At 39.7% G+C, this 19994-nt stretch overlaps 1 pseudogene; it reads left to right on the top strand.

Moving 5' to 3' along the window:
- The first annotated feature begins 742 nt into the window (after positions 1 to 742).
- LOC103449845 (ABC transporter G family member 36-like) overlaps positions 743 to 19994 on the top strand; it is a 31511-nt pseudogene continuing 12259 nt past the window's right edge.

Raw genomic sequence — 19994 nt, 5'->3', positions numbered from 1 at the left:
TAAGATTCGCTGCTTCCAGATGGATCTTGGTATCCAGTACCCAGGTAAGGTAATTCTTTCCAATAATGTCCAGGGCAGCAAAATCAAGCTTTACCAAGTTTGCCATTTTCTTTTCTGAAAGAAAAATGAGGTGTGTAAGAACTTGCAATAATATGTGTTTTGGAGGAATATATTGTTAGAACTTCTGGTTCTTACAAATTTTTGATCTTCAGGCCAAAATGTTAAGTACTCGAAACTTCAGGCTCGAGATTTACATGATTAATGAGAAGGGCAATTGTACCACACTATTCTCATCGAAACAAGTATAGGATGGACGATTATTCCGCATCACTTTAAACAACAGAAAATTTAAATTTGTAGAGTAAGGTGGACGATTATACTGCACCACCTAAAATTGCAATAAAATTAAATATGTAAAGCAGGGTGGACGATTATACCGCATCACCTAAAATTGCGATAAAATTTAAATTTGCAGAGCAGAGTGGGTGATTATTCCACACCACCTAAAATTGCAATAAAATTTAAATATGTAAAGCAGGTAAATTTAAATATGCAAGATAGGGTAGGCGATTATACCGCTCCACTTAAAATTTGCAGTAAAACTAGATCTGCAGTCCAAGATAGGCGATGATATCGTACCATCTTGGATTGCATAAATAAACACTGGGTTAGTATTCAAGAGTTACACCAAACAAAAAATCAAAGATATAAGTAACTGTTAGGTTGAGAACTAGAAGTAAACATGGTCGAAACAGTTCTTCGCAAGGGTATATCTAGCAATTGAGGCAGAGGAAGAAGAAGAATAGTAAAAACCTTAGAGGAAGCATTCTTTTTTTCTTTTCTTCTTTCGGTGAAGGGAAATGAGAAATGATTAGAGAGTCGTGCTGATAACGTGTTATAAATAGACAAAAGTAGAGAAATAATCTTTGCTAAGAGCGAGGACGAAGTGGTGCAAAATATCACACTGACAAAAGTATTGCAGATATTAGAAAATGAGAGATACAGAGAGTATTATATTTCTTCATTTTCTCTTCTTGATGTTCTTTTTCATTGAACAACCGAAATGCTCTATTTATAAAGCCACCTCAACGAAAACTTACTATTCACATGTGATACTTTATTATATACATTATTATACACATGTGGGCAACCCACTATTTACAACAGTTTTGGTTTTATTTGACTTTTTAGGCTCGATGGCAATTTCATAAATAATAGAAAGTTGTGTTAACAGATTTTGATTAATTTTTGTTAAGGGGCAAAGTTGGAAAAAAATTTTGATGTTGCATGCTGGGCTTTGCTTCAGCCCGTGGGACTTTTTTTTTTGTGGTCTTTTGTATGTTATTTTTGTCCTTTTTATTAAATCTCAAACCTTTTTTATTAAATAAAAGTTGTACATGGTTTTTGGTTAAGAAAAAATTGGTCGAAACCATTTCATTAAAACTCCCTTTTATTAATCCATCTTGTCAAAATTCGCTCTTTTATATTTATCTTCAATCTCCATTTTAATTATTCAATGATTTATATGTAGAATTTCTTTCTGAGCTTGCTAGAAGAGAAAAGGAAGCTGGGATATATCCAGAGCCAGAAGTAGACCTTTTCATGAAGGTAATATTATATATATATATATATATATATATATTTCACACACAAACCCCTCGTATATACATTTAGTTATATCTAAATTTCAGGGTTGTTTTTTCTTTTTCAGGCTACTTCAATGGGAGGACTTGAGAGCAGTCTCATTACTGATTATACTCTCAAAGTAAGTAATTTGAAAAAAAAGCTTTACCCTAAACTAAAATGGTCCATCTTATCTTAATTTGCAAATTAATTGTCAATTAGTTATGGTTCAAGTATGTTATTCATCTAAACTATCTATTAGCAAACTCTCTTTGTGAATTAAAAAGGGTATAAAGACAATTTGGTTTTTCCATCACCAGCATATAACTATATCATATCTCTTATTTTAAATTTTAAAAACTTTCAATTTAAATTTCTGTTAGATCCCACGTTCTCTCTTTCACATTTCTCTCCAAAAATAGAAGAAAAAAAAAATTGCTTCACTTACAAAATTTGCGGGCTTAGACTAGTATATAACAGCTCGATCGAGAAGAAGGCAGGCATTGGTTAGTCTGTCAGTCTCATAAACATGCACGTCTTAGTATTCTTAATTATTTAGATGGCAGATTTGGCTTTTTAGCCAAAATGGTCCTAAAAATTTGCATAACACATCACTTTGGTCTCTGAGATTGAAAATCAATAGAAATGATTCCTGAGATTGGCCACCATCCATTATTTTGATCATTCCGTTAAAAACTCCGTTATGTAGGCGTTACTTAACGTTACTTAATAGTCAAATTATTTTTGGGGTATGATATCCACACACATCTTTTTACTTCTCACACACCTATTGTTAATTTATGTCCTTTGATCTTCTCTAATTCATTTGATCTGACAACCAAAAATTAAAAGGGTATGTGAGAAGTAAAACAAGGTGTGGAGATATCACACTATTATCCTTCCCAACCTACTTTGATGACTGCTTTGTGAGCTAGAGAAGTAGCCGCTACTTAACGTTACTTAATAGTCAAATTATCCTTCCCAGCCTACTTTGATGACTGCTTTGTTCTAAACACATTGCTGGATAGGGAAGCCCATGCTTACACTATGGTTGTTGACAACCATGCTTTTGCAAGCAATTTACTAAAACACCCTTCAGAATTATTCTTTTTATTGTAAATTTTTTTAATGAAATGGTGATGAAGCATGAGCTCATCTTCTTGTAATTGCTAAGTAACATGATTTTTTATTGAATGGAACAGATTTTGGGGCTTGATATATGTAAGGACACAATTGTTGGAGATGACATGCAGAGAGTGGCTAGAAAAACCGAGTAACCACAGGTCAATTCCCACCTTTTGCCTTTCAGACTGTTTTTAGAATTTTAGAATAAAAAGGAATATATTTTTATCATCACTCTCAAGCATGGTATAAAATATCGATGATATCAGAAATATCGGTAGTAAAAAAACATGGAAATTTCGATAGAAATATTGGGATATTATCGATATCGAAAAAAATTGAATAAAAACCACGGAAATTGTAAGAAAAACTTGGAAATTTTTATCGAAACTTTGGAAAATGTTTATTTAGTCAATTATCTATTAGTTTATAAAAAAAAATTAGAAGGAAATGCATTACATGATGGATTTAATTGATTTAAGTTGATTATATAGCGAGCAGGCAAACACTGTGAGTGTAGAAAATATGTAGTAATTAATGAAAAAAAGATTAAACACACCATAATCATTTATATATAATGATTTACTACAATATTTTACACTTTATACATTGCATGGTAAGATACATGTAAAGTTCCTATGAGGTTCAAAATTTTCACTATCTTCATCATCTCTATGTGTAGAGTAAGTTTATTGTGAAGAGTATTCATCAAATGATAAATTCCCAAAATAGTTTTGCATGTAATTGTTAACATGCCACTCATATAAATATAAATATTTTAGCATATTATCACTAAAACATAAGTGATATATGGTTGTTACAGTGTTGGAGGAGTAAAATGAGAGGGGTTCAAATCCCCTTTGTGTTTTTTTTTCCTCCCTTTTTGCCCTTTTTTTTCTTTTGTTTCTTTTTTTTTTCCTTCCTTTACATCGATATTTTCGATATTTTAGCGATATTACACCGATATTTTGACAAAATATTGCTGAAGTGTGAGCGAAATTATCGACATCGATATTTTCCGATATTATCGTCGATATTGTTGATATTTGTACGATATGTACATGGATATGTTCCGAAATATCCGTGATTTGAAAAAATCGAAATATCCTTGATATTTCTTCAATATTTTTTTTCTTTTTTTTCTTTTTTTTTTTCCTTCCTTTACATTGATATTTTCGATATTTTAGCGATATTACACCGATATTTTGACAAAATATTGCTGAAGTGTGAGCGAAATTATTGACATCGATATTTTCCGATATTATCGTCGATATTGTCGATATTTGTACGATATATACATAGATATGTTCCGAAATATCCGTGATCGAAAAAACCGAAATATCCTCGATATTTTGTCGATATTATCAATATTTCAGACTATGCTCTCAAGTGATGGTAAGAGTCATTTCCTTAATTATTATTATTTGGTAAGTTTAAATTTTGAGATTTGTGTTTATCCATCATATGTATCTTGAAATTTAAACTTATTCAACAATGATAAATAAAATAGTTAGCATCATTGTCACTTCAAATTGGTGATCAATAGGGTCGTTGATCATATGATCTCATGTTGTAGACCAAAGATACTTGTGGATGGTTCACCAAAAACAAAAAAAAGATACTTGTGGATGGTGTCACACTTTGAATTTTCTTTGCAAAGTCGTCTTACGCACAGTAAGAACTGGAATTTTGATGCACTTTGAAAAACAAATGTCTTTGCAATATTCAAAAGGATTTTTTAATATTGTTTGATAAGCAATGACTAAATTTAACTGAATAATAGTATGGTAAATACCGTTTAAATAATTTTACACACGTCATTCTAAATCGCAAGTTAATTGCTATATTCTTGTATTTAAAAAAAGGTTGTATTATATATGAACGTCAAAAGTGCAAATGTTAAATTTTATACATTGCCGTACATGTACAATATTTTGAGAAAGTAATTAATACGATTAAATACAGTTGATATGATTGTTGGACCTACTAAAACATTGTTCATGGATGAGATCTCAACAAACCTTGATAGCTCCATGACATTCCAAATCGTGAAGTGCCTACGACAAATTGTACATATCACTGAGGCTACGATCTTGGTATCTCTACTTCAATCTGCTCCTAAGACATTTGATCTTTTTGATATATCATTTTATTATCAGAAGGCCAGATCGTCTATCAGGGACCGCGTGAGAACATATTAGAGTTCTTTGAGACATGTGGATTTCGATGCCTTGAGAGAAAGGGAATTGCCGATTTTTTACAAGAGGTATAATCATGATAAAATCTCACTTTAATATAAATATGTTGTGACACATCTTATTATAAATTAGGAGCAAGTGACATATTGCTTAAGACCCTCTTCCCAGAAAAGCTTCCCTACCACCAGTTGCACACATTTACCTATATGTTTCTGTTTATCTTTTATCACGTGACTAGTCATGATAAAAGAGATGAACATATAATTGTATATAACTTGTTTGGTTGTACCTCATAATGCTTTCTCCCAACTTCTAGTCCAAAACAAGGAGTTGTAGCCCAATTGTTTAAAAGCATTTGTCATTCCACCGGAAGTCTCGAGTTCGACTTCCAGCCCTACCCTAATATCACTTATATAAAAACTATTGTTATATGCCTTTACATCCCATAACTCTGTCCAACCTTTTCAGGTTACCTCAAGAAAAGACCAAGAGCAGTATTGGGCAGACAGGACTCCATACAGATATGTATCGGTCAAGGAATTTGCAAACCGGTTCAAGCGTTTCCATGTCGGCATGAGGATAGCGAATGAGCTCTCAGTCCCATTCGACAAGGCTCAAAGCCACAAGGCAGCCTTTGTATTCAAAACATATTCAATACCCAAAATGCAGCTTCTCAAGGCATGTTTTGATAAAGAATGGCTGCTCATGCAAAGGAACTCATTTATTTACATTTTCAAGACTGTCCAAATTATAATAGGGGCATTCATAGCGTTGAGGCTGAACTGAACACTAGAAATGAAGATGATGGAGCACTCTATGTTGGTGCACTTATCTTTGTCCTAATCGTAAACATGTTTAATGGGTTTGCTGAGCTTTCATTGACCATTGCAAGACTTCCTGTGTTTTACAAGCATAGAGATCTTCTTTTCCACCCTGCTTGGACTTTCACTCTTCCATCTGTCCTGCTTGGGATTCCTATATCCATCATCGAATCTACTGTTTGGACGGCCTTTACATAATACGTCATTGGATTTGCACCGGAAGCTAGCAGGTACCACATTTGTCTCTGTTTAATTTCATTTCTATATATTTTGTTCGTAAATTAGATTTCCATCATTGAATAAGATAGTTTGTTCACCAACCAAATGTTTGATTGAATTTTTATGTTGGTCCTTTCGTCGGTAGGTAAACTATTTCATGTTATTTTGTATAGATACGTAGGCACAAAATTCTTGTTACTTTGATTAGGTACAATATTATACACACGTGTATGTAAGTCAATAAAATTGCAATTTACTCTTTTTCGCTTACTTCTGTATCATACCAGCATATGTGGGTTGAAAAGTTTCTTGTCGTTGAGATACTAATTGCAGATATCAAAATATTTGCAGGTTTTTCAAGCAATTATTATTGGTATTTCTGATCCAACAAATGGCATCATCGCTATTTAGGCTTATTGCTGAAGTTAGCAGGACCATGATCATATCAAACACTGGCGGGACTCTCACTCTTCTAGTTTCATGCTTGGAGGTTTCATAATTCCAAAAGGTTAGTTTGAGTTGCAAATTTACAACAACAACAACAAAGCCTTTTCTCACTAAGTGGGGTCAGCTGTATGAATCCCAGAATGTCATTGTGCTCGGTTCTGTGCCACGTCTTCCATTAAATCCAAGTACTTTACATCTTTATTGCAAATGTAGTTTTCAAAAATTAGTCAAAAACTAACAAAAACGGACCAAATTAGTATTTCACTGAATATTCAATGAGTTGCTTCATCTGTGACAGGTCAAATTCCAGATTGGTGGACGTGGGCATACTGGATTGCACCTTTGTCATATGGCTTCAATCCTATCTCAGTAAATGAAATGTATGCTCCGAGGTGGATGAACAAACGGGTACGCTAAACTTAAGCTCTTCCTTGCACATGTCGTTTATGAGATACATTTGTTTAACGTAACAAAAAGGCTAAACTTCTGCATTGAACTTCCTTGTGCTGCAGGCTTTAGATAATGTTACCAGCGTGGGTGAGGCAGTGCTTAATAACTTTGATGTTTACCACAACAAAACTGGTTTTGGATTGGTTCTGGCGCTCTTCTGGGGTTTATTGTTCTATTCAACTCCCTTTATACGCTCTCTCTTATGTACCTAAATGGTAAGAGTCAATATTCCTTTTTATGTCTAACATGGAATTTCTTCTTTCATTTAAACTTTTAAAGTGACAGTTTTTCATGGTTTTGTTTCAATAAATTAGCTCCTGGAAAGCCACAAGCCATCATATCTGAAGAAGCAGCAAACAAAATGGAGCTAGACCAAGAAGAATCAAAGGAAGAGCCAAGACTGAGAAGACCCCCATCCAAGAAAGTTTCATTGCCTCAATCATTATCATCTACTGATGGAAACAATACAAGTAGGAAACAGCAAAATATTGTCAATTGTAAAGGAACACATTGTTATCCGAGTTTCTTATTGGATTAAACTTTTCGTAGGAGAAATGAAAGTCAGACAAATGAGCAGTCGATCTAGCTCTAGTGGACTGGATAGAAATGCTGATTCGTCTCTCGAAGTCTCCAGTGGCGTTGCCCCCAAGAGAGGAATGGTTCTACCTTTCACTCCTCTTGCAATGTCCTTCGACAGTGTTAATTATTTTGTGGACATGCCCTCTGTAATCTTTCTTTTTTTCTATATTTCACTCTTTGTTTATCTGAAACATTTTATTGTAGTCCAACTTCACTATTTAATTAGCTAACTTAGTTCACTATAACAGGAAATGAAGGAGGAAGGAGTAACAGAGGACAGGCTGCAACTACTTCGTGAAGTAACTGGTGCATTTAGGCCTGGGATCTTGACTGCTCTAATGGGCGTCAGTGGGGCTGGGAAAACAACTTTGATGGATGTCTTAGCAGGAAGAAAGACTGGAGGTTACATTGAAGGTGACATTAGAATTTCCGGGTACCCTAAGAAGCAAGAAACCTTAGCAAGAATTTCTGGTTACTGTGAACAAGCTGATATCCACTCACCCCAAGTTACTATAAAAGAATCGTTGATTTACTCAGCTTTCCTTAGACTCCCTAAAGAAGTCAACAAGGAAAAGATGGTAAAACCATGATTTGCACTGCTTCTCTGAACAACGCGTAGCACAATTATTTAAATGCTGAACTGCATATACTATATATATTTGCAGATTTTTGTAGGTCAAGTGATGCAACTGGTTGAGCTAGACAATCTCAAAGATGCTTTAGTAGCGCTTCCCGGAGTTTCAGGGTTGTTAACAGAAAAAAGAAAGAGGTTAACGATTGCTGTTGAGCTTGATGCCAATCCCTCAATCATTTTCATGGATGAACCAACATCAGGTCTTGATGGAAGGGCAGCTGCCATTGTTATGAGGACTGTTAGAAATACAGTGGACACTGGGAGAACAGTTGTTTGCACAATTCATCAGCCTAGCATAGATATATTTGAGGCATTTGATGAGCTGCTACTGATGAAGAGAGAAGGACAAGTTATCTACTTAGGAGGACAAGTTATCTACTTAGGACCACTGGGCCGCAATTATCACAAGATTGTTGAATATTTTGTGGTATTTTATCTGCGTGCAACTTTTTTCATATCTTAATTTTGTAAAAAGAAATCAAAGGATTGTCATCTAAGTCTATACTTACCGACTTAATTCCAGGCGGTTCCTGGTGTGCCAAAAATCAAAGAGAAGTATAATCCAGCTACATGGATGCTTGAGGCGAGCTCAACGTCAATTGAGGTCCGGCTTGGAATGGACTTTGCTCAATACTACTGTTTGGGATAAAATCTGAACTTTGGGCCAGAGAGAAAGTCGGCCCAAACCCAAGGCCCAGAGGAAAACTTAGGAGGCAGGAAAGAGGCTTTCGGCTGGGCACAAGTTACAAAGGCCACCTGCTTACCTACTCAAAGACCACAGGGGGTAGGCTATTCAGTCACTACATAGCCCAATAAAGTACTTTATTGGTGGCATTCATGTAAAAAAGCTAGTGAGTCATCACCAAACCGCATTCGGGCACCGCTATTGCTACAGGAACCCAAGCTGAAGTCGTCTATAAAAGGAGGAAGAGAAGACAGAATTAAGGACACTCAAACAAACAAACAAAAGCCAAAACTCTGCTCAAGCCAGATTTGCCTTCAACGAAGCTGTAGTCAGCAGAAGCCTTCATCCCATTCGGGATAAACCTTCCCAAACCCCTGTAATAGCTCTGCTACCTTGTTCATGGTGGTATCGATTCATTTTGTATCCTCTTCTCCCCCGTCAACCCCTCTAAAAGCTTTCAGACCTCTGACAGAGCCACAAAGATAGATTTTGTAAGAAGTTCAGCCTTGGCCGATAAGGTTCAAACTTACCCGACTATCTTTGCTCTGTCTTTGTCTTTTCTTTCTTTTAAAAGCACAATAACATGTTATATATTCCCAGTTATATACAAGTTATTTCTAGCAAAGTCATAATGAAAATGAGTCTTCAGCACTTGAATCCGATCTGAATCGCGTCAGAGTTCAAATCAGATCTAAGTCTTAAGCCCGCGGGCATGTAATTTAAAGATCAGTAAAGTCCTTGGCCTCAAGGCATAAAAAAGAACTCTATATGGACTCAACCCATCCACGACAATCCTTGATAAGCGAGAAGTCCGAAGTTACTTGGGGCGCAAGTAATCAATCTATTTCTCCGTTTTGTTGCTATTATATCTTGATTCGTAGAAAAGGCTTAAGCATGGAGTGAATTCTGATAGAAAGCCTCAAGGCCTACACCTAAGGCCCCACGAAGGCATCTATTTTAGCTTCATTTCATGTTGCGGTCTAGTTGGTCCGAGTATAAGGATTAACTCTGATGGGAAGCCTCAAGGCCTATACCTAAGGCCCTACAAAGGCACTCATTTGGGTTCGTCCTACCTCTTGGATTTAGATAATCAAAGGTATAATAGTGATAAGACTCTGGCAACCATAAAAGACCAAATATGATACATCCAAGCGCTGGTTTAGGTTGACAGGAAGCCTCAAGGCCTATACCTAAGGCCCCACAAAGGCACCTGTTATATCTAACTTGGTTTCTCGGGCGTATACATATTCAATCAAAGCTTAACACCCATTCAACATCTGCCATACTAAAGATGGCAGTGGCACGCCTGAGCACGACAAAGTTAATCTTGATTGTGAGCCTTAAGGCCTACACCTAAGGCCCCACAAAGGCACCCTTTCAAATTAACTCTGTCCTTCTCTTTCAGAACTGCCCAACGAGCCTTGCCCGAAGTATGTCTTGCCCGACCAAGATCTGCCCGACAAAGGCTTGCCCGAGCGAGTCCGAGAAGAAAGCAGAAGTACGACAGATACCCTCAACCGACGCCATTCTCCCAGGGGAGCTGTGTGCTCGTCCGCCAGGAGATTCCTGCGACGAACATAGTTTTGGCACGCCCAGTGGGACCCTCTGATCTGAAGATAAAGCTAAACATGCCAGAAGATTTACAGAATACATTGTTTCAAATGCTACAGAGACTGAATGAAGCCTCCCTAAGCACTAGAAATGAGACAGGTTTGGCTCCTCCCAAAGGAGAAAGACACAGGACTACCCAACCAGATGAGGTAGTCATAGTCAACCCTGTGTTGCTCTTTTCTGAAGCCCCGGTAAACATGCTCAACATGACCTGGGCAGAGAAAGGAAAAGGGAAAATTATAAGGGAAGAAGAAGAAGGGAAACTAGCCAAACGACCTACGGAAGGGATAGGCAAACCATCCGAGTACCCAAAGGCTGCCATAATCAAAGGGCTGGTTATGTGTAGTAAATGCCAGTGTGAATGTGAACTCGAGATTCCCCCAGCTGGAGTCCTTATTGATCACGAGTTAATTAAAAGAGAAGCCCGCGAAAGGCTTAAGCAGGCTACAAGAAAAAATACTTCCCGAAGCGTTTTTCAACGTTTAGAAGGTGATTCCCAACCCAAGGCGTTGTCAGAAGTATTTCGAAACTATGAAGTTTCTGACGAGGCAGAGGACATGGAAGCCAAACTCCAAAGAAGTACAGAGCAGCTTCAAAATGGCCAAAAGGGGAAGGAAGTCAGAAGAACTGATGGGATAGCTAATCCTCTTAAGAAAGCAACTCCTACATATCGTGGGCGGAAATGGTATGTAGTTGGAAAAGATGGGCAGCCCACCAGACCAATGGGAGCATCCATGGTCAGAAGGGTTCAAAGGCAGCACAAAGCCTACATGAATTCCCTGATGACCCCCATCACCTCTGAAGCCTCAAAAAATCAAAAGCCAGAGAGGGCAACATCTGGAAGTAGTAGTCAGCTTCGTTGGCGAAGTAAGAAGGAAGTAGAAAGGGCCAACGGTAAGACGGAGGGTATGGGGAATCATGTGCCACAAAGCCAACATCCTGGCAAGTATAGGATCTTAAGAAGGGCTCAGGAAGATCTGACTATGATGCCAACACCTGGTTGGAGGCCAGGGCCCACCCATGAGGAAACTGTTACATCTGAGAGGAGACCAACCTTTCTGCCTTTGGATCCGTTTGGTGAAGTTCCAAAGCAAGCGCTGTACGGAGACATGAATCAACCACAACAGGAAGGGATACCAGAGCCCTTACTACCAGCCGATGCAATGGCCTGGTTAGACGAGTTCATGGATCTCGTTGGGAGCAAGAAGGAGGACTTGCTCGAACCCAGCAACTTCCACATCAACATGACGTATGTATTATCCACCATGTTTGGCGCCAGGCCTGACCAGCCCGCTACCATGGAAGGTGATTATGTAACAACTGAGCCGATGATGGCTCACGTCAATGTGGAGGTAGTTACAGAGGAAGACTCAGGCAAGGTTGAATCCTCAAAAGTACCTAAAGGTGGTCCCCTACGGATTTACACAGATAAAATGGTGTTCAGCCGCCCAAGTATTTCGTTGGCCAACCACCTGAAGCCTATATACGTTTCAGCTCATCTGGAAGGTGTACCTTTCAAAAGAATTTTGATTGATGGAGGAGCGGCTGTTAACATATTGCCAGCCAAGCAGATGAAGAGGATGGGGAGAAGCACTGAAGATCTTATTCCCACAAACCTTACAGTCTCGAGCTTTTCAGGTGCCATCACCAGGACTCATGGGATATTACCTTTGGAGGTAGATCTGGGGTCCAAGAAAATAATGTTGGCGTTCTTTGTAGTAGACTGCACTTCCACTTACGGGGCCCTACTTGGAAGAGATTGGATTCATCAAAGTTTAGCCATACCTTCTACTCTTCATCAACAAGTGGCTGTATACCACGAGGCAAGTACTGAAGGATCAAGCTTTTGGGAGTTGGTAGAGGCCGAATCACGGCCGTTCCTCCCCTCAGCTAATGTTGCAGAAGCAAATTTCTACAATCCCAACGTGGGAATTTTGAAATGTTTAGGAGCTGATGAGAACGGCCGCCCTACCAAGGTGACGGCCCGAAAGCTTCTAGAACAAGGGATGCTCCTTACCAAGGAGGAGTGGGAGAGACCCTGTCTTATACCAAACTCTCTATACCATCAATGATCGAACAAAAGAAGAAAGATCAGGTCATGGCAGTCAGATCCCTGATTAAAAGACTGTTGGTGATGGAAAGGGAAGAAGACAGGAAGAAAAGCTCTTGGATAAAGAAGAGCAGGAGTGGCAGGGGAAAGTTTCTACCAGCCAGTAGGAAAATGAGGAAGAATCTTGCACAGAGGAGTTAGATAAGGCCATTCAAATGGCCGAATGCGTCTACGATATAGACGAGCCAGACGGTCTGCCCGAGAACCCGGAGTTAGTTGAATTTTTGTGTGCAGAGCCTGATAAGCCACCTCCAGAAGTCCAGGATCCATTGGAAGTTATTGATCTAGGCACAGAAGAGGATCCGAGACCAATTCAAATCAGCGGTTTATTAAGGATTGAGGATCGGGCCAAGATTATCTCTCTTTTGCAAGAATTCAAAGATTGTTTTGCTTGGCATTACACCGAGATGCCAGGATTAGACCCAGCCTTGGTGGAACATAGAATGCCCATCAAGGAAGGATATAAACCTGTCAAGCAGGCACCACGAAGGATGTCAAAGGAGATAGAAGAAAAAGTCAAAGAAGAAATTGAAAGGCTGGTGAAAGCTGGCTTTATTAGACCAGCCAAATATGTAGAATGGCTAGCCAACATTGTACCCGTTTTAAAAGCTATAACAAAAGCAGTACGGTGTTGTGTTGATTATAGGAATATTAATAGCGCCACACTAAAGGATGAATATCCCATGCCCATGGCTGACTTATCCATAGATGCTGTAGCAAAGCATAAAGTTTTATCGTTTATGGATGGAAATGCCGGTTACAATCAAATAAAGATGGCGCCAGAGGATATTCATAAGACAGCTTTTAGATGTCCTGGTCATGTGGGGGCATATGAATATCTGGTCATGCCATTCGGGCTCAAAAATGCAGGCGCCACGTATCAAAGGGCAATGAATGCCATTTTTCATGATTTAATTGGCCAAAGCATGGAGGTGTATATCGATGACATTGTGGTGAAATCTAAGACAGAAGAGCAGCATCTCGTGGACCTCAAGCAAGCATTGATGAGGATGCGGATCCACAAGTTGAAGATGAATCCAAAGAAATGCGCTTTTGGAGTAAGAGCGGGCAATTTTTTGGGATTCTTGGTGCATTAGAGAGGTGTGGAGGTGGACAAAAATAAGTCTCGGGCAATATTAGAGTCACTTCCACCTACCAACAAAGTACAGCTTCAGAGATTGCTAGGTAAAATCAACTTCTTAAGGAGATTCATTGCCAATTTGGCGGGCAAAATCCAGCCACTAACTCCGCTACTAAGATTGAAGGATAGGGAGAATTTTGAGTGGGGGCCAACCCACCAGCAGGCATTTAATAGCATCAAGGCTTACTTAACTTCCCCACCAGTGCTGGTGCCACCTCAAAGGGGAAAGCCATTGAAACTATATATTTCTGCATCGGAAAGATCAATTGGGAGTCTACTAGCCCAGAATAATGAAGGAGGAAAAGAGCAGGCTGTGTATTACCTCAGCAGAATTCTGACCGAGGTAGAAACAAGATATTCTCCGGTGGAAAAACTGTGTTTGGCTCTATATTTTACTGCCAGCAAGCTAAGGCATTACATGCTACCTTGTCATGTGCACATTATCGCCAAAACAGATGTGATAAAGTATATGTTGTCAAGACCTATGCTAGCAGGGAGGATTGGGAAGTGGATTCTAGCATTATCAGAATTCAGTTTTCAGTACATACCCCAGAGGGCAGTCAAAGGCCAGGCAATTGCTGACTTCCTGACCGAACATCAGGAGTCTCAAAGCGAGGAAATCAATATCCCGGGAAGTTTAGAAGTTGCTAATGTATGGATCCCACCAAGAAGTGATGTTTCGGGCAAAGAAGATTGGATCCAGCAAGAGATAAGGAGAGTAGCAGGTCTTTGGATTACACCTTGGAAGCTATATTTCGATGGATCCTACACTCAGAAGGCAGCAGGAGCTGAAATTGTGATTATAAACCCTCAAGGGGTTTATCATTACTATTCCTTCCTACTTGATTATCAAGAAAATACCAATAATCGGGCGGAGTATGAGGCATTGATTATCGGCCTGGAAATCCTGATGGACTTGGGGGCAACTGAAGTAGAGATCTTTGGTGATTCAGAGTTAGTGATAAATCAACTAAATGGCGAGTTCAAATGCAGACATATCACTATGGCAGGGTACTATATGGCAGCAACACAACTGCTGAGTTTGTGGGAGTCTGAGATATCAGTCAATCACATTCCTAGGGGATCTAACTTGGCAGCCAATGAAATGGCGCAACTAGCTTCAGGAGTGCCAATGCAAGAAAGGAAGTATGGTGTTGATGTTGAGATCCAAACAAGAAACCTTCCCTCTATCTTAGATCGGAGGTTCAGTCTGGATGTAATGGTTCTAGAGACCGAGGTGGAAGATTGGAGGACACCTATTACTCAGTATCTGAAAGATCCTTCTTCACCCACAAGTAAGAAGAACAGGCAGCAAGCAACCAAGTATGTCTTGTGGACAAAAAATCTGTTGAGAAAAACCCCAGATGGGTTGCTATTAAAATGCTTAGGCCTAGAGGAATCCATGAGAGTAATGGCCGAAGTACATGAGGGAATATGTGGAGCACATCAAGCGGGAACAAAGATGAGATGGCTACTCAGAAGGTATGGTTATTTCTGGCCCGACATGGAAAAAGATTGTAAGTCCTATGCCCGCGGATGTGAAGAATGTCAGAGACATGGACCTCTCCAGCACGTACCATCAGTACCTCTCAATCCAGTGGTCAAGCCTTGGCCGTTCCGAGGATGGGCAATGGACTTCATCGGGCAGATTTATCCGGCCTCTAGTAAGGGACATACTTTCATAATTGTGGCAACGGATTACTTCACCAAATGGGTAGAAGCATCGGCAGTAAAATCCATAACTTCAGCCGTGGTCAAGAATTTTATTGAGACCAAGATCCTGCACAGGTATGGGGTGCCTGAAACTATAGTAACGGATCGTGGGCCATCGTTTATTTCAAAGGAGGTTGAAGAGTTTGCAAGCAAGTACAAAATAAAGATGATCCAATCCAGTCCATACTACCCTCAGTCAAATGGGCAAGCAGAGGTTAGCAACAAGATCTTGGTCAACATTATTAAAAGAATGGTGATTGATAGTCCAGAAAGGTGGCATGAGATGCTAGGGAACATGTTGTGGGCATACCGGACTTCTAAAAGAGCGGGGACAGGCACGACTCCTTATGCCTTGACTTTCGGGCAAGATGCAGTGCTTCCTATGGAAATCAACGTCAGTTCCGTAAGAATTCAAAACCAATTTGGGTTGCATAGTGCAGAATATATCGAAGCCATGTGTCAAGGTATTGAAGATCTGGATGCAGCCCGAATTGAAGCCTTGAACCAGATTCAAGAAGGAAAGATTGCTGTTGCCCGAGCTTATAACAAAAGGGTGAAGTTAAAGTCTTTCAAGGAAGGAGATTTAGCGTGGAAAGTGGTCCTCCCGCTAGGCGCTCAGCTGCGTGGCTTCGGGAAATGGAGCCCGACATGGGAAGGTCCTTTTATTATTAGTCGGGTTTTGAACAAAGGAGGATATTATCTAGCAGACCTCGAAGGCAATGAGCAGAAACACCCTATTAATGCAAAATTCTTGAAGAAATATTGTCCTACATTATGGGATGTTAGGGATTGCTATATCGAAGAGGGAGCAGAGTGAGACGGACCTTAGAAATTCACATACGGTATTTTGTTCATCCAAACATTTAAAGAAGGCAGAGATGCAGAAATAGATAAAAATACTTATTTCATGTCGACAAATTGATGAGATTACAAGATACCAAATCTTATGTATTACATTTGATCCTCTCTGAAAGTGTTGGTGTCTTCAACTGGTTTCCCGCTATCTTCTTGGTTGAAACCCAATCAGGTGATCGGGTTGGGCGGCCAACATGAGCTTGGTAGAGGACCCTCCCACAAGATCTTCACCATGTATGATGATGAAGCCCGACTTATCACCACAAGTTGTGGGAAGATCAGTCATCAAGAGGAGACCGCCTGACCAAGGGTGTTGGAGGTAGAGGGGTGATCGACCAAAGGTGTTGGAGGTAGCAATCATCAGGTGAAAACTTTCTTTTTTCTCACGAAAGAGGAGTTTCAGGAAACTCCACTCAAAACCTGAGGAACCCATTTCTCAGTGGGGAGACGGAAGGATTCAAGGTGGATGAAGGGTGAAGACCAAAATGAAGAAGAGGTAATGACTTGAAAAGGGTTTCCAAAGCCAGAATTTATAGAGAACCAGAAGGCAGTTTAAAGGTCGCAAGAAGCTCAAAGGGCACGCATGTTGTTATTCATTTAATGTTGGCGCTTGGGATCCCAACCTTAACATCAATTGAAGGGGGCACTGTTTGGGATAAAATCTGAACTTTGGGCCAGAGAGAAAGTCGGCCCAAACCCAAGGCCCAGAGGAAAACTTAGGAGGCAGGAAAGAGGCTTTCGGCTGGGCACAAGTTACAAAGGCCACCTGCTTACCTACTCAAAGACCACAGGGGGTAGGCTATTCAGTCACTACATAGCCCAATAAAGTACTTTATTGGTGGCATTCATGTAAAAAAGCTAGTGAGTCATCACCAAACCGCATTCGGGCACCGCTATTGCTACAGGAACCCAAGCTGAAGTCGTCTATAAAAGGAGGAAGAGAAGACAGAATTAAGGACACTCAAACAAACAAACAAAAGCCAAAACTCTGCTCAAGCCAGATTTGCCTTCAACGAAGCTGTAGTCAGCAGAAGCCTTCATCCCATTCGGGATAAACCTTCCCAAACCCCTGTAATAGCTCTGCTACCTTGTTCATGGTGGTATCGATTCATTTTGTATCCTCTTCTCCCCCGTCAACCCCTCTAAAAGCTTTCAGACCTCTGACAGAGCCACAAAGATAGATTTTGTAAGAAGTTCAGCCTTGGCCGATAAGGTTCAAACTTACCCGACTATCTTTGCTCTGTCTTTGTCTTTTCTTTCTTTTAAAAGCACAATAACATGTTATATATTCCCAGTTATATACAAGTTATTTCTAGCAAAGTCATAATGAAAATGAGTCTTCAGCACTTGAATCCGATCTGAATCGCGTCAGAGTTCAAATCAGATCTAAGTCTTAAGCCCGCGGGCATGTAATTTAAAGATCAGTAAAGTCCTTGGCCTCAAGGCATAAAAAATAACTCTATATGGACTCAACCCATCCACGACAATCCTTGATAAGCGAGAAGTCCGAAGTTACTTGGGGCGCAAGTAATCAATCTATTTCTCCGTTTTGTTGCTATTATATCTTGATTCGTAGAAAAAGCTTAAGCATGGAGTGAATTCTGATAGAAAGCCTCAAGGCCTACACCTAAGGCCCCACGAAGGCATCTATTTTAGCTTCATTTCATGTTGCGGTCTAGTTGGTCCGAGTATAAGGATTAACTCTGATGGGAAGCCTCAAGGCCTATACCTAAGGCCCTACAAAGGCACTCATTTGGGTTCGTCCTACCTCTTGGATTCAGATAATCAAAGGTATAATAGTGATAAGACTCTGGCAACCATAAAAGACCAAATATGATACATCCAAGCGCTGGTTTAGGTTGACAGGAAGCCTCAAGGCCTATACCTAAGGCCCCACAAAGGCACCTGTTATATCTAACTTGGTTTCTCGGGCGTATACATATTCAATCAAAGCTTAACACCCATTCAACATCTGCCATACTAAAGATGGCAGTGGCACGCCTGAGCACGACAAAGTTAATCTTGATTGTGAGACTTAAGGCCTACACCTAAGGCCCCACAAAGGCACCCTTTCAAATTAACTCTGTCCTTCTCTTTCAGAACTGCCCGACGAGCCTTGCCCGAAGTGTGTCTTGCCCGACCAAGATCTGCCCGACAAAGGCTTGCCCGAGCGAGTCCGAGAAGAAAGCAGAAGTACGACAGATACCCTCAACCGACGCCATTCTCCCAGGGGAGCTGTGTGCTCGTCCGCCAGGAGATTCCTGCGACGAACAACTACAAATCATCTGGCTAGTATCAGTAAGTAGAAAAAAATTTTGTAAATAATACTATTTAGTTGCAGGGTTCCGGATTGGCTGGTTTTTTGGAAAATATAAAACTTATATTCCAATATTTATGACCAGGAGAAACAAAGCCTTAGTAAATGAGTTGAGCACACCACCAGCTGGAGCAAACGACCTCTATTCCCCCACTCAGTTTTCTCAGTCGTCATGGAAGCAATTCCAGTCTTGCCTCTGGAAGCAGTGGTGGACATATTGGAGAAGTCCTGACTATAACCTTGTCAGATTCTTTTTTACCTTGGCAGCTGCCCTTCTCCTAGGAAGTATTTTCTGGGATGTTGGCTCAAAAAGGTATGTGCTATGTACTCATTTTTTTAACTATTTAAAATTTTTTGTTCAAGAGTTTTCCAAACACGAATTACTTGCTCATTATAATTTTTTCCTTATCCAGGGAAAGCAGTTCTGATATGACCATGATTATCGGGGCTATGTACGCTGCTGTTCTTTTTGTTGGAGTTGATAACTGCGCAATGGTGCAGCCAATTGTCGCCATTGAAAGAACAGTTTTCTACTGGGATGTAATCTGCATTACCTTGTGCACTGGCACAGGTGAGGGGCAAATAAATACTTACGTTAACTCACATTTTGATCGTATATAGTATTGATTCTAGTTTCACTTAACACACTTATTGTGGAGCCAAAAATAATCACAAGGCGACACGTGGATTTTTTAGTAAAAGAGGACCAAACCACCCTTGAAGCACACCGGGATTCCTACACACAAGCAGCTCAAAAATGCTCCAAAGAGGTAACAATTCAATATTCATCTCATCAAATTCCATTTTTTGCAAAGTAACCTCCAAAATAATATTAATTGGTAAATTAATATATTAATTACCCAATTAATCCATTAATTACCTATTAAATTATACAATTTAACCTAAAAATTGTTAAAGGGCCGGCCACTTCCTTTTCATCCTCACTTTACTTTTCTCCATTTTATTACCCCATTTATACAAATAAATAATTTTGTAACCTCCCATTTACTTCTTTCATACTTAATTAGCCAATAAATTGGCTAATTAAGCCAAAACCATAACCACAAAATCCCTTCAAAAACCGGCCACTCCTAGCCCTATAAATAGGCTCCTATTTTCACCAAACACTCATTCCAACATTTTGGCAAAAATCTCAAAAAACTCTCCAAATACATTTCTCTAAATTCTAACTTTGGCATCGGAGGTTCTTCGGCCAAAGCCCCCCCCATTCATCGTGGGCACGTGAGACTCTTGGCCTTGACCAAAGGTGTTAATTGTTTTGTAGGTGCAATTTTGTCCAAGAAGAAGAAGGCGGAAATTTGCATCCACAAATTGGTACTTTCATTGAGAGTTGAGATTCACACTCGTAGAAGACTCGAGCAAAAAGGTTTTTTCTCTATTTTCTCTATTTTCTAGTCCACTTGTATTTTTCGTACATTCTTATTATTAGAATTTTTTATTTGCCAAGA

The sequence above is a fragment of the Malus domestica genome, chromosome 09 (assembly GCF_042453785.1).
Source record: "Malus domestica chromosome 09, GDT2T_hap1".
Classification (NCBI taxonomy): Eukaryota; Viridiplantae; Streptophyta; class Magnoliopsida; order Rosales; family Rosaceae; genus Malus; species Malus domestica.
Note: the sequence above shows the minus strand (reverse complement) of the source record. Positions and strands in the feature narration are given on the sequence as shown.